The following is a 14,872-nucleotide window of genomic DNA, read 5'->3' on the forward strand; positions in this document are numbered from 1 at the left end:
CAAATGTGAGGTTGATATCTCTATAAATGATCTCTCAGTGAGAGTGTGTTATCCGGCTGCAGTTCCAGACGCTTCCACTAGAGGAAACTCGTCGAGGGGTGTGATTATATTTACAGGACCATTTAACCTGTTCACATCATGTCCATGATTTTTATGTGTGTTCACTGATCGTGTGTTGGACTCACTGATGGTGTGTGTGTGTGTTCACTGATCGTGTTAGTGTTCACTGATCGTGTGTTGGACTCACTGATGGTGTGTGTGTGTGTGTTCACTGATCGTGTGTGTGTTCACTGATCGTGTGTTGGACTCACTGATGGTGTGTGTGTGTGTTCACTGATCGTGTGTTGGACTCACTGATGGTGTGTGTGTGTGTGTTCACTGATCGTGTGTGTGTTCACTGATCGTGTGTTGGACTCACTGATCGTGTGTGTGTGTGTTCACTGATCGTGTGTGTGTTGGACTCACTGATGGTGTGTGTGTGTGTGTGTGTGTGTGTGTTCACTGATCGTGTGTTGGACTCACTGAAAGCAGATTTATATATGTGTGTGTGTGTGTGTGTTCAATGATCGTGTGTGTGTTCACTGATCGTGTGTTGGACTCACTGAAAGCAGATTTATATGTGTGTGTGTGTGTGTGTTCACTGATCGTGTGTGTGTTCGCTGATCGTGTGTTGGACTCACTGAAAGCAGATTTATATGTGTGTGTGTGTGTGTGTTCACTGATCGTGTGTGTGTTCACTGATCGTGTGTTGGACTCACTGAAAGCAGATTTATATGTGTGTGTGTGTGTGTGTTCACTGATCGTGTGTTGGACTCACTGAAAGCAGATTTATATGTGTGTGTGTGTGTGTGTGTGTGTTCACTGATCGTGTGTTGGACTCACTGAAAGCAGATTTATATGTGTGTGTGTGTGTGTGTTCACTGATCGTGTGTTGGACTCACTGAAAGCAGATTTATATGTGTGTGTGTGTGTGTGTGTGTTCACTGATCGTGTGTTGGACTCACTGAAAGCAGATTTATATGTGTGTGTGTGTGTGTGTGTGTTCACTGATCGTGTGTTGGACTCACTGAAAGCAGATTTATATGTGTGTGTGTGTGTGTGTTCACTGATCGTGTGTTGGACTCACTGAAAGCAGATTTATATGTGTGTGTGTGTGTGTGTTCACTGATCGTGTGTGTGTTCACTGATCGTGTGTTGGACTCACTGAAAGCAGATTTATATATGTGTGTGTGTGTGTGTGTGTGTTCACTGATCGTGTGTGTGTTCACTGATCATGTGTTGGACTCACTGAAAGCAGATTTATTTTCCCTGACAGAGCCGCGGGACAAACTTCTTGTGTTTCTTTTAATTAGTTTTGAGAAGCTGCAGAAGCCTGGAGTGTTTGTTCACTTATTTATTTAATAAAGTGATATTAATTGCAGACTACATCATTTGGGGCGCCCCGGATCACAATCATATTTCAGTTTCACGTGTTCTCCGTACACACGAGATGACATTTCAGTAAAGTTGCTTTGGTCCTCTGCCCAGTGAACCCATTAACAGACTCGGGTCCCAGCGTTGGGGTTTTGTTTCTCAGATATTAATATGCCGTGTTTTGCTCAGGCTGAAGGTGACTCATTCGTGAACGTTGTGTTGCCATAATCAAATGTCTCATCTTCCTGTTTGTGAACTATTCAGCTGGATTTGAATGTGCTTTCAGAACGCACATAGAGAAAACTAAACCTGAAGCTACAGCAGAGTTACAGTACAGTACAGTTCAGCAGTTTACAGGCATACGCAGGAGCAGTCATGAGAACATTGAGATGGCTGCGGGTTACTGCTGTATATTTGACATTTATCAGGTTATTTTGAGACTGTAAGAGCACAGTATAGTCACGGCAGCTTTACATGCGTATCGTCCCAAAACATCTGGATCAGGATGAAGAAACAAAGCTAATTCTGACCAAATCAGCGAATCAAACCGTCATCGAGACACTTAAAGGTCAAAAACTGCTGCAACATTAATCAAATAAAAAACACATTCACATAACATTTTCTTTTCTTTTAATTTATTGTCATTTATATATTTTTAATTGCTAATAATAATAATATCATATTGATTATATGTTATATTGATTATTTTACCATGTTTAAATATAATCACAAAATGTTGCCAAATTGTGTAGCCCTTCAAACAAGCTCAGCAAACCTGTAAAAAAATGTAATCGCATTTTAAATCACAGTTGTAAATTTTATAAACTCTTGGTCCAGATGGTGCAGTTCCCCAGTCTCTGCTGTTGATCAATCTGACTCAACGGATCAACAAACCAACAGTATCATAATTCATAACAGAAATGTGTAATATAAAAGCAGCAGTGCCTGATTCTTTGAGTGAGCACATTAGTTACCACAGTACGCCTCTTAAATATAATTAAATATATATGATTTATCAGTCAGAATGGGAATCAAGGCTATGTTCTTGCAAGTGTTTGTGTGAACAGATCAAGCCACAATTCGTTTGAACTTGTCAATCCATCTTGATGACGCAGAGAAAACTCTGACCAATGGGGGAACAGCTTCACTCTAAAAAATATTGGGTTATTTTTTCTACCCAAATCCTGGGTTGAGCCTTTTGGGTCATTTTGTTTGGGTTATTTTTTCAGTGTTTAGGTGTTTTTTGTGTTACCCAGATCCTGGGTCAGACGCAACAACCGAGTGTTTGGGTAGTTTTTTGTTAACCAGATCCTGGGTCAGACGCAACAACCCAGTGTTTGGGCAGTTTTTGTGTTAACCAGATCCTGGGTCAGACGCAACAACCCAGTGTTTGGGCAGTTTTTGTGTTACCCAGATCCTGGGTCAGACGCAACAACCCAGTGTTTGGGCAGTTTTTGTGTTACCCAGATCCTGAGTCAGATGTAACACAACCCAGTGTTTTGGTAGTTTTTGTTTAACCCAGATCCTGGGTCAGATATAACAACTCAGTGTTTGGGCAGTTTTTGTCAAGTCAAGACAAGTTTATTTATATAGCGCTTTTCACAACACAGGTTGTATCAAAGCAGCTTCACAGTATTAAATTAAAATAATACATCAATGTTTGTCAAGGCTATTCCAGAGTTTTGGAGCTAAATGTGAAAATGCTCTCCCTCCTTTGGTGGATCTGGATATCCTAGGTATGACCAAAAGCCTCGAATTTAGTGATCTTAAAGAGCGTGATGGATTATAGGGCGATAGAAGATCCGTTAAATAGACTGGAGCTAAGCCGTTTAGGGCTTTATAAGTCAGTAGCAATACCTTGTAATTAATACGTGACTTTATAGGTAACCAATGCAGTGATGATAAAATTGGTGTTATATGATCATATTTTCTTGATCTAGTTAGAACTCTAGCGGCGGCATTTTGGACTAACTGTAGCTTGTTTATTGAGGATGCAGGACAACCAGCTAATAACGCATTACAGTAATCTAGTCTCGAGGTCATAAACGCATGAACTAGCTTTTCTGCATCAGAAACTGATAGCATGTTACGTAGCTTAGCAATGTTTCTAAGGTGGAAGAATGCTGTTTTTGTAACATATGAAATATGATGATCAAAAGACAGGTTACAGTCGAGTATAACACCCAGGTCTTTTATTGTAGCGGATAAAGTAACAGTGCTCAGCCCTGGCCGCTTTTAGGGCCTTTTTATAACGTGACATTCTGTCTTTCCACGCGATTCTAAAGACCTCTAAATTAGTTTGTTTCCATTTACGCTCTAAATTACGGGTTTCTCTCTTTAGAACATGCGCAGTATTGTTGTACCATGGTGCTTTACTTTTCTCTCTGACCTTTTTTAATCTAATAGGTGCAACAATATCCAATTTTCCAGAGAGAATGATGCTCATAGTGCTAGTTAGTTCTTCTAGTTCGCCTGCTTGTTTGGGTTCACTGAGCAGCTGAGACAGATTAGATAAGCTATTTGAAAAATTATCTATGGTGGATGAAAGGATTGTTCTGCCTGGTCGATAACGCGGCGCAGCATGATATACTACAGGAGTACGTAATATATGCAAGTTACCATGTAATGGTCAGTAACATCATCACTTTGTGGAATGATATCTATATCGGTTGGATCGGTTCCATGTGATATAATTAAATCGAGTGTATGATTAAAACGATGAGTCGGTCCGGTAACGTTTTGCTTGACCCCAAAGGAGTTTAATAAATCTGTAAACGAAGCCCCAAACGCATCATTTTGATTATCTACGTGTATGTTAAAATCGTCAACAATTAATGCTTTATCGACATTGACTATTAGATCTGAGAGAAAATCTGCAAACTCTTTTAGGAAATCGGCGTAAGGCCCAGGCGGTCTATATACGGTAGCCAAGGCTAGAGATAATAGGGATGTTTTTCTTACATCTAAGAGCGTAACATTTAGTACAAGTACTTCAAACAAAATAAACGTATAACCCGTTTTCTGAGTAACACTGAGAATATCTCTATAGATTGTTGCAACACCGCCGCCACGACCAATCAGACGGGGCTCGTGCTTATAGGAGTATCCTGATGGAGTAGACTCATTAAGACCGAAATAATCATTTGGTTTAAGCCAGGTTTCAGTAAGGCAAAGTACATCGAAGCTATTATCTGACTATTTCATTTACAATAACCGCCTTAGGTGTGAGTGATCTAATGTTTAGAAGACCTAGTTTTAGAAATTGTTTTTGTTTACTAATAGCAACATTTTCTGTTTTAATAACAATTAGATTTTTCCTAGATCCTGCAGTAGATTTATGATTTGATCTCACTAAACGAGGAATAGACACAGTTTCTATCCAATGTTCAACACTATTTATATCAGTTAAATTGGTGCAGCAGAGACTATGATTTGGACTTTTGGTTACTAGTCAAAAGGTATTTAACATTTTGGAGATATTATCCGACAGAAGATCCGCTCCGAATCTGCTTGGGTGTAAGCCATCAGCACGGAAAAGCCTAGGACGCTCCCAAAACAGATTCCAATTATTTACAAAGAGCAGTTTCTGCTCATTGCACCATGACATTAACCATTCATTTAGCACGAATAACCTACTAAACTTTTCATGTCCTAGTTGGTATGTGGGAAGCGGTCCCGTATCGATCATATTTCTGCTCCTGTCTGCCTCGCTGCCTGCTGGGAGTGTGTTTGTTTGATTCGGTGCGGTAAGCTCCGTCTTAGCCTTATATTTCTTTGTTTTGAACCATCATTTTACTACCATTTCTAGTTGTTTATACTACTACATTTTACCCAACATCTCAGATTAACCTGACATCGCTAGCTTTTGTTATTAGTACTACTAGCACAAAACGCTAGTAATTCGCTAGCCTGTTAACGCGCCACCCGTGCGCTCAGCTATTTTTATTTATTTATTTTTCTCTCGCGCGTCCGCGCCTTTGAGTTCATAAAAAGCTCAGGTGAGTAAGAATCACTCAATAAACACGGTGAGTAATGTCTTGTCCTGTTATTGTCACTTGCACTTCATGTCACATGTTTAGCATAGGCTTCTCTGTCGACAATATAGGATTTATATGTGATAAATGTAAGGAGACAGTTAGGTTGACAGAGAAGATTTCAGAATTAGAAACACGCATCCAAACTTTAATTGAGGATAGTAAGAGTGCTAGTGCTTTAGATGTTTTGGATGCGCATAGAATAGTGAACACTTTACATGGCGTGGTTCCGGCTGAAGTAGAGCCCGTGCAGCCGGGCAAATGGGTGACAGTGAGGGATCGCTCTAGTCGCGGATCTAAAAACCACTCTTCCGTTCCGATTACCATAACAAATCGATTTGCCCCGCTCAGTGAAACACCCACTGAGAATGATTGTGCCCTAGTTATTGGCGATTCTATTACACGGAACGTGAAAATAGAGACACCAACCACCATAGTCACATGTTTGCCGGGAGCCAGAGCGCCTGACATCAAAGCAAATTTAAAAGTGCTGGCTAATGCTAATCGTAAATTCTCTAAGATCATTATTCATGTCGGCACTAATGATGTTCGACTACGCCAGTCGGAGATCACCAAAATTAATATTAAAGAGGTGTGTGAACTTGCAAGTACGATGTCAAGGACTGTAATTTGCTCTGGCCCCCTTCCTGTTCGCAGGAGTGATGAGATAGTTAGTAGATTGTGTTCGCTTAACGGTTGGCTGTCTCGGTGGTGTCCGCTTAATAATATAGAATTCATAGACAATTGGAAAAGTTTTTGGGGCAAACCTGACCTGTTGAAAAGAGATGGTATTCATCCCTCCTGGGATGGTGCTGCTCTTCTCTCTAGTAATATGGCTCATAGTGTTAGAGTTCAAACATGACAATCTGGGGCTCAGGTCAGGAAGCAGACAGACTGGCTTAACCGACCGTCTGCTAGCGGCCTCGCGTCACCAAGGTCAGATAAATCCTATCACATAGAGCCTCTTTCACCTAGCTATCATCATATAGAGACTGTGTCTGTTCCCCGAATTTGGAAATCCAAAAAACGTTTAAACCCAACTAAGGTTAAAAATTTAATTGATGTTCAACAAATAAAAAACAGCTATAATACAGATGAGCAAATGCTAAAGCTTGGGTTGCTGAATATTCGATCGCTTACTTCAAAAGCACTCGTTGTTAACGATATGATTTCAGATAATAACCTAGATGTGCTGTGTTTGACAGAAACCTGGCTAAAACCAAACGATTACATTACTTTAAATGAATCAACCCCGCAAGATTACTGTTATAAACATGAGCCTCGTCTGAAACGCAAAGGGGGTGGTGTTGCTGTAATTTATAGTAATAGTTTCAAAACCACTAAGAAATCAAGTTTTAAATATAATTCTTTTGAAGCATTTGTGCTTAATGTAAAAATATATAGTGTAAACGATAAATCACGTTTGAGATTTGTGCTGGCTACTGTATACAGGCCACCAGGGCACCATACAGACTTTATCAAAGAATTTGCGGACTTTCTATCAGAATTAATATTGACTGCAGATAAAGTACTAATTGTTGGTGATTTTAATATACACATCGATAATGAAAAAGATGCATTGGGATTGGCATTTAAAGACATCAATTAAATTCAATTGGAGTTAGACAACACGTGTCAGGACCTACTCATCGTCGTAATCATACTCTAGATCTAATATTATCACACGGAATAGATGTGGATGCCGTTGAAATTCTGCAGCAGAGCGATGACATCTCAGATCATTACCTAGTCTCGTGTAATTTGCATTTAGCCAAGGCTGCAAAGCCGACTCCGTGTTACAAATATGTGAGACCTATCACTTCTGCTACTAAAGATTGCTTTATTAATAATCTTCCTAATCAGTTTCATCATCTCAGCATCTCAGATAGCTTAGAAGAACTAGATATTACAACAGAAACGTTTAACTCTCTCTTTTCCAGCACTTTAGACACAGTTGCTCCGTTGCGCTTAAAGAAGATTAAAGAAAATAGTCCAACGCCGTGGTACAACGAGCACACTCGGGCCCTTAAGAGAGCAGCCAGAAAAATGGAGCGCAACTGGAAGAAAACAAAACTAGAGGTATTTCGCATTTCATGGAAAGAGAGCTCAATTACTTACAGAGAGGCTTTAAAAGCTGCTAGATCTGCTTATTTTTCAACCCTATTAGAAGAAAATAAACATAATCCTAGGTATTTATTTGAAACGGTGGCTAAACTAACGAAAAATAAAGCTTCAAGCACCGAAGTTTCCAAGCAACACAGCAGTAATTTATGAACTTTATGAACTTCTTCACTTATAAGATTGATAATATCAGGGACAAAATTATAACTATGCAACCGTCTACTATAGTATCACATCAGGCAGTGCATTGTAGTCTCCCTGAGGAAAAATTTGATTCATTCGTTGCTATAGGAGAGGAAGAATTTACTAAACTCATTAAATCATCTAAATCTACAACATGTATGTTAGACCCTATACCGACTAAGCTACTGAAAGAAATACTTCCAGAGGTCATAGATCCTCTTCTTAATATCATTAATTCGTCTTTGTCTCTAGGATACGTACCAAAAAACTTTAAGCTGGCTATGATTAAACCGCTTGTTAAAAAAACGGAACTTGATCCTTCAGAATTAGTCAATTACAGGCCGATCTCGAATCTACCTTTTCTGTCAAAGATATTAGAAAAGGCAGTATCCTCACAACTGTGTTCCTTTCTTGAAAGAAATGATATCTGCGAGGATTTCCAGTCAGGATTTAGACAGTACCATAGTACCGAAACAGCTCTCGTTAGAGTCACAAATGATTTGCTCTTATCATCCGATCGTGGTTGTATCTCTCTATTAGTGTTACTCGATCTTAGTGCTGCATTAGACACCATCGACCACAACGTTCTTTTAAATAGATTAGAATATTATGTTGGCATTACGGGAAATGTACTAGCATGGTTTAAATCATACTTATCTGACCGTTATCAGTTTGTAGCAGTAAATGATGAGATGTCTCATCGATCACAAGTTCAGTATGGCGTACCACAAGGCTCAGTACTAGGACCGCTGCTGTTCACTCTGTACATGCTACCCTTAGGAGATATCATTAGGAAACATGGCATTAGCTTTCACTGTTATGCTGACGATACTCAGCTCTATATTTCTTCAAAACCTAACGAAACTTATCAATTCACAAAATTAACGGAATGCATAGCGGATATAAAAAATTGGATGACTTGTAATTTCCTACTTCTAAATTCTGAAAAAACAGAGTTTCTAATTATTGGACAAAAAACTTCCTCGCGTAATAATCTAGAATACTGTCTAACACTTGATGGCTGCTCTGTTAAGTCTTCGTCGTCGGTTATGAACCTGGGTGTGCTCTTTGATACCAATCTTTCATTTGAAAGTCACGTGTCTAGTATCTGAAAAACTGCATTTTTCCATCTTAAAAATATATCTAAATTACGCCATATGCTCTCATTGACAAATGCGGAACAATTAGTTCATGCGTTCATGAGCTCAAGGCTAGATTATTGTAATGCTCTACTGGGTGGTTGCCCTGCACGCTTAATAAACAAACTACAGCTGGTTCAAAACGCAGCAGCTCGAGTTCTTACCAGAACCAGGAAGTATGACCATGTTAGCCCGGTTCTGTCAAAACTGCATTGGCTCCCTATTAAACATCGCATCAATTTTAAAATATTGCTGATTACTTACAAAGCACTGAATGGTTTAGCTCCGCAGTACTTGAGCGAGCTCTTAACGCATTATAGTCCGTCACGTCTATTACGATCTCAAAATTCCGGCCAGTTGATAATACCTAGAATATCAAAATCGACTGCTGGTGGTAGATCCTTTTCCTATTTAGCACCAAAACTCTGGAACAGTCTTCCTACCATTGTCCGGGAAGCAGACACACTCTGTCAGTTCAAAGCCAGATTAAAGACGCATCTCTTTGACCTAGCATTCACATAATACATTATAGACTTCTATAATTTAATGTTAGGCTGCATATAGTAGGTCAGCCGGAACCGGGAACACTTCCCAAAAATCCTGATGTACTTGTTACATCATGAGAAGAATGGCATCTACGCTAATTTTAGTGTCTGTGTTTATCCCGAAGTTTTTCCTGCAGCCTGCCGGATCCAGGCCGTATCCAGATCTGATGAAGGACCTTCACCTGGACCGATGACAACGCAGTGCTGAAGTGCCAACTAGTCTCTCCCTATGGAAGATCCCACTACCACTCTACAGATAAGGCGTTGTCGGGAAAATTTGTCTCGCGGTCCTACCCCAAAGCAACAAATAAAATAAAATTCCTTATCAAAATTTATAAGGAAAGACAAGTATTTTGTTTAGGCTTGGCTTGTAGGGAATTCCAAACCTGCGTATATTCAAACGCACATAACTATAGAACCCATTCTAAATGCGCATGTGAACGCCATCAGCGTTTCTCACAGGTTCGCGTTTAAAGTCTGTGTAGAGGGAATGGTGTCGTCTTAGCGGCCCCTAATTTAATAACAAATGATCATTGCGACGGAAGCAAATCAATTAAAACTAACTTTAGATGGAAATAACTTAACTCTGCTGTAAAGCCGAAACAATCTCTGTTACCTTAAATTATACGCTTATCTCTGTAAAGCTGCTTTGAGACAATCTACATTGTTAAAAGCGCTATATAAATGAACGAAACAGACTTCCTGTTTCGAATGCGCATGCGTCGCGTCTGAGCGCGTTGTTGTCTTTGGAGCTCCATCGATTGATTTATAATTCTTGATTTCTCTTTAAACTCACTTACAACGAACATTTTCTACTTTTCCTCACCTCATAGTTATAACGCGGATTGTTGAGCAGACGCGTCTCAAGCCTTGTGATCCAATGCTGGATACTCTTATAGGTTACGTCCGTGGATCACGGCTGAACGCGTCTTCTCCGCACTCATTTAAGTTACAAACAAACATTTTTTCGCCTATCGTGCGTCTACTCTACACCCGTACCACTGAAAAGACGGATTATATCCAAGACTTAAGCCATAAATTAGTATTAATATTGATAGCACCACTGGTAGCGTCGTTGCTAACTTAACTTACTGTCCATCTGTTAAAATGGCGAATATATCAAATGTAAGTAGTCTACCTTTTGGTGCAGGTGAGGACACATTTGAGCTGCACGCGGTGCAGTCTGAGCTGGAAGCTGCTGAGAAACAGATCCACGACCTTTTAGTAAGAAAAGCCGAGCTGATAGACCGGCGTTTGGCTCTCGAAACATCACGCGCCGAGGCACACAAATCAGAGATTAATGTTACTAACCCGCTGACTCCGACCTCGTCTACTCCGTGCGTTCCTCAACATCGGTCCCGAACGTCGAGGTCGCGATCAGCCATGGTCTCGTTCACTCCGGCTCCAACATGCCATCACGAAGCCTGGATTTTTCCGCAGCGGAAGTCGCGAGTCAGGTCTAGACCAAGAAAACTCTCTCCGACCCTCCCGGTTTTCGAGATATCCACACAAAACCGCTTCTCCCCTCTTCGCGAAACAGAACGCGATGCTGTGATCATCGGCGATTCCATCGTTCGACACGTACACGTTACGTTAAATAAAAGTAAGGTGCATAGTCACTGCTTTCCTGGTGCTCGTGTTTCTGAAATCGCTGCTCACGTTCCCGAGATTCTGAATGAGCGCGTCGGAACCGTTGTCCTGCACGCGGGAGGGGCCGACATCAGACTGCGCCAGACGGAGGTTTTGAAGAAAGACTTCAGGAATCTGATCGATACGGTACGCAGCACATCGCCTGATATAACGATTATTGTGTCAGGACCGCTTCCCACGTATCGACTAGGTCATGAAAAGTTTAGTAGATTATTTGCGCTTAATGAATGGTTAATGTCATGGTGCAATGAGCAGAAACTTCTCTTTGTAAATAATTGGAATCTGTTTTGGGAGCGTCCTAGGCTTTACCGTGCTGATGGCTTACACCCAAACAGATTCGGATCGGATCTTCTGTCAGATAACATCTCCAAAATGTTAAATACCTTTTGACTAGTAAACAAAAGTCCAAATCATAGTCTCTGCTGCACCAATTTAACTGATATAAATAGTGTAGAACATTGCATAGAAACTGTGTCTATTCCTCGTTTAGTGAGATCAAATCATAAATCTACTGCAGGATCTAGAAAAAATCTAATTGTTATTAAACCAGAAAATGTTGCTATTGGTAATCAAAAACAATTTTTAAAGCTAGGTCTTCTAAACATTAGATCACTCACACCTAAGGCAGTTATTGTAAATGAAATAGTCACAGATAATAGCTTCGATGTACTTTGCCTTACTGAAACCTGGCTTAAACCAAATGATTATTTCGGTTTAAATGAGTCTACTCCAGCAGGATACTCCTATAAGCACGAGCCCCGTCTGATTGGTCGTGGCGGCGGTGTTGCAACAATCTATAGAGATTTTCTCAATGTTACTCAGAAAACGGGTTATAAGTTTATTTCATTTGAAGTACTTGTACTAAATGTTACGCTCTTAGATGTTCGAAAAACATCCCTATTATCTCTAGCCTTGGCTACCGTATATAGACCGCCTGGGCCTTACGCTGATTTCCTAAAAGAGTTTGCAGATTTTCTCTCAGACCTATTAGTTAACTTCGATAAAGCATTAATTGTTGGAGACTTTAATATCCATGTAGATAATCAAAATGATGCGTTAGGGGCTGCGTTTACAGATTTATTAAACTCCTTTGGGGTCAAGCAAAACATTACCGGACCGACTCATCGATTTAATCATACACTCGATTTAATTATATCACATGGAACCGATCCAACCGATATAGATATCATTCCACAAAGTGACGATGTCACTGACCATTACATGGTAACTTGCATATTACGTACTCCTGTAATATATCATGCTGCGCCGCGTTATCGATTAGGCAGAACAATCCTTCCATCCACCATAGATAATTTTTCAAACAGCTTATCGGATCTGTCTCAGCTGCTCAGTGAACCCAAACAAACAGATGAACTTGAGGAATTAACTAGCACTATGAGCACCATTCTCTCTGGATCATTGGATATTGTTGCGCCCATTAGATTAAAAAAGGTCAGAGAGAAAAGTAAAGCACCATGGTACAACAATACTACGCGTGTTCTAAAGAGAGAAACCCGTAATTTAGAGCGTAAATGGAAACAAACCAACTTAGAGGTCTTTAGAATCGCATGGAAAGACAGTATGTCACGTTATAAAAAGGCCCTAAAAGCGGCCAGGGCTGAGCATCTCCGCAAACTAATAGAAAACAACCATAACAATCCTAAGTTCTTATTTAACACCGTGGCGAGACTAACAAATAAACAGATGTCTCCTGAACAAAGTATTCCATTACAGTTTAGTAGTAATGATTTAATGAAGTTCTTCACTGAGAAAATAGAAAACATCAGAATCACAATTGTAAACGTTCAATCCTCAATCGCGCCTTATAATTCAGCCTCAATTATCACGCCGCAAGAACAATTACAGTGCTTCACAACTATAGAACAAAAAGAGTTAAATAAACTTTTTACTTCATCTAAAACAACAACGTTTATTAGATCCCATACCAACTAAACTATTGAAAGAAGTGTTACCTGTAGTGGAAGAGCCTCTCCTCAATATTATTAACTCGTCTTTATCTTTAGGTTATGTTCCAAAAACATTTAAACTGGCAGTTATAAAACCTCTCATTAAGAAACCACAATTAGATCCGAATAATCTAGTAAATTATAGACCCATTTCAAATCTACCTTTTATGTCTAAAATACTAGAAAAAGTTGTGTCCGCTCAACTGGGCTCTTTCTTACAAGAAAATGACACCTATGAAAAGTTTCAGTCTGGATTCAGGCCGCATCATAGCACTGAAACTGCGCTCGTTAAAATCACAAATGATTTACTTTTAGCTTCTGACCAAGGCTGTATCTCAATATTAGTTTTACTTGATCTTAGTGCTGCGTTCGATACTATAGATCATACAATACTCTTAGATCGACTACAAAATTATACTGGTGTTCAAGGACAAGCATTAAGCTGGTTTAGATCGTATTTATCTGACCGCTACCATTTTGTCTATTTAAATGGAGAAAAATCTATCATAACTCCAGTAAACTATGGAGTGCCGCAGGGATCTGTGTTAGGCCCTCTATTATTCTCAATATATATGCTACCACTTGGAAATATTATAAGGAAACATGGAATTAGTTTCCATTGTTATGCTGATGACACTCAAATCTATATTTCATCACGGCCAGATGAAAACGCTAAATTATCCAAATTGACAGAGTGTGTTAAAGATATAAAAGATTGGATGACGCATAATTTTCTTTTATTAAATCCAGACAAGACAGAGGTACTACTTATCGGTTCAAAAAACCACCCACAAAACCTCTCACAATACAACTTTAACATAGTAGGATGTCCTGTTACTTCATCCTCTACAGTAAAAGACCTGGGTGTTATATTAGACAGCAACCTGTCTTTTGAAAATCATATTTCATATGTTACAAGAACAGCCTTTTTCCACCTTAGAAACATTGCTAAGCTACGTAATATGCTATCAGTTTCTGACGCAGAAAAGTTAGTTCATGCATTCATGACTTAGAGACTAGATTACTGTAATGCGTTATTAGCTGGTTGTCCTGCATCCTCAATAAACAAGCTACAGTTAGTCCAAAATGCCGCCGCTAGAGTTCTAACTAGATCAAGAAAATATGATCATATAACACCGATTTTATCATCCCTACATTGGTTACCTATAAAGTCCCGTATTAATTACAAGGTATTGCTACTGACTTATAAAGCCCTAAACGGCTTAGCTCCAGTCTATTTAACGGATCTTCTATCGCCCTATAATCCATCGCGCTCTTTAAGGTCACTAAATTCTGGCTTCTGGTCATACCTAGGATATCCAGATCCACCAAAGGAGGGAGAGCATTTTCACATTTAGCTCCTAAACTCTGGAATAGCCTTCCTGATACTGTTCGTTGCTCAGACTCGCTCTCCCAGTTTAAAACTAGATTAAAGACGCATCTCTTCAGCCAGGCATTCATATAATACTTTTAATCCTACAGTTAAATCCGACCTCTAGTTCATAAACGCCAGAGGAGAACTGGCCCCCGACTGAGCCCGGGTTCTCCCAAGGTTTTTTTTTCTCCATTAGGTCACCTGATGGAGTTTTTCGGTTCCTTGCCACTGTTGCCTTTGGCTTGCTCAGTTGGGGATATTTAGGGATATTTAATTTAATTAATCAATCAACGATACTATTGATCAGCATTACCGAACGTAGACGTTCCACTAGAAACAAACATTGATGTATTGTTCTAATTTATTACTGTGAAGCTGCTTTGATACAACCTGTGTTGTGAAAAGCGCTATATAAATAAACTTGACTTGACTTGACGTGCAGGAC

The 14,872-nt window shown here is 39.7% G+C and overlaps 1 protein-coding gene across 1 annotated transcript in view; it reads right to left on the reverse strand.

Annotated features, from left to right (window-relative positions):
• Positions 1–14,872, reverse strand: part of nrxn2b (neurexin 2b) — a 383,071-nt gene that overhangs the window by 22,048 nt on the left and 346,151 nt on the right.

This window comes from Scardinius erythrophthalmus (genome assembly GCF_964197995.2).
Source record: "Scardinius erythrophthalmus genome assembly, chromosome: 2".
In the NCBI taxonomy this organism is placed as follows: Eukaryota; Metazoa; Chordata; class Actinopteri; order Cypriniformes; family Leuciscidae; genus Scardinius; species Scardinius erythrophthalmus.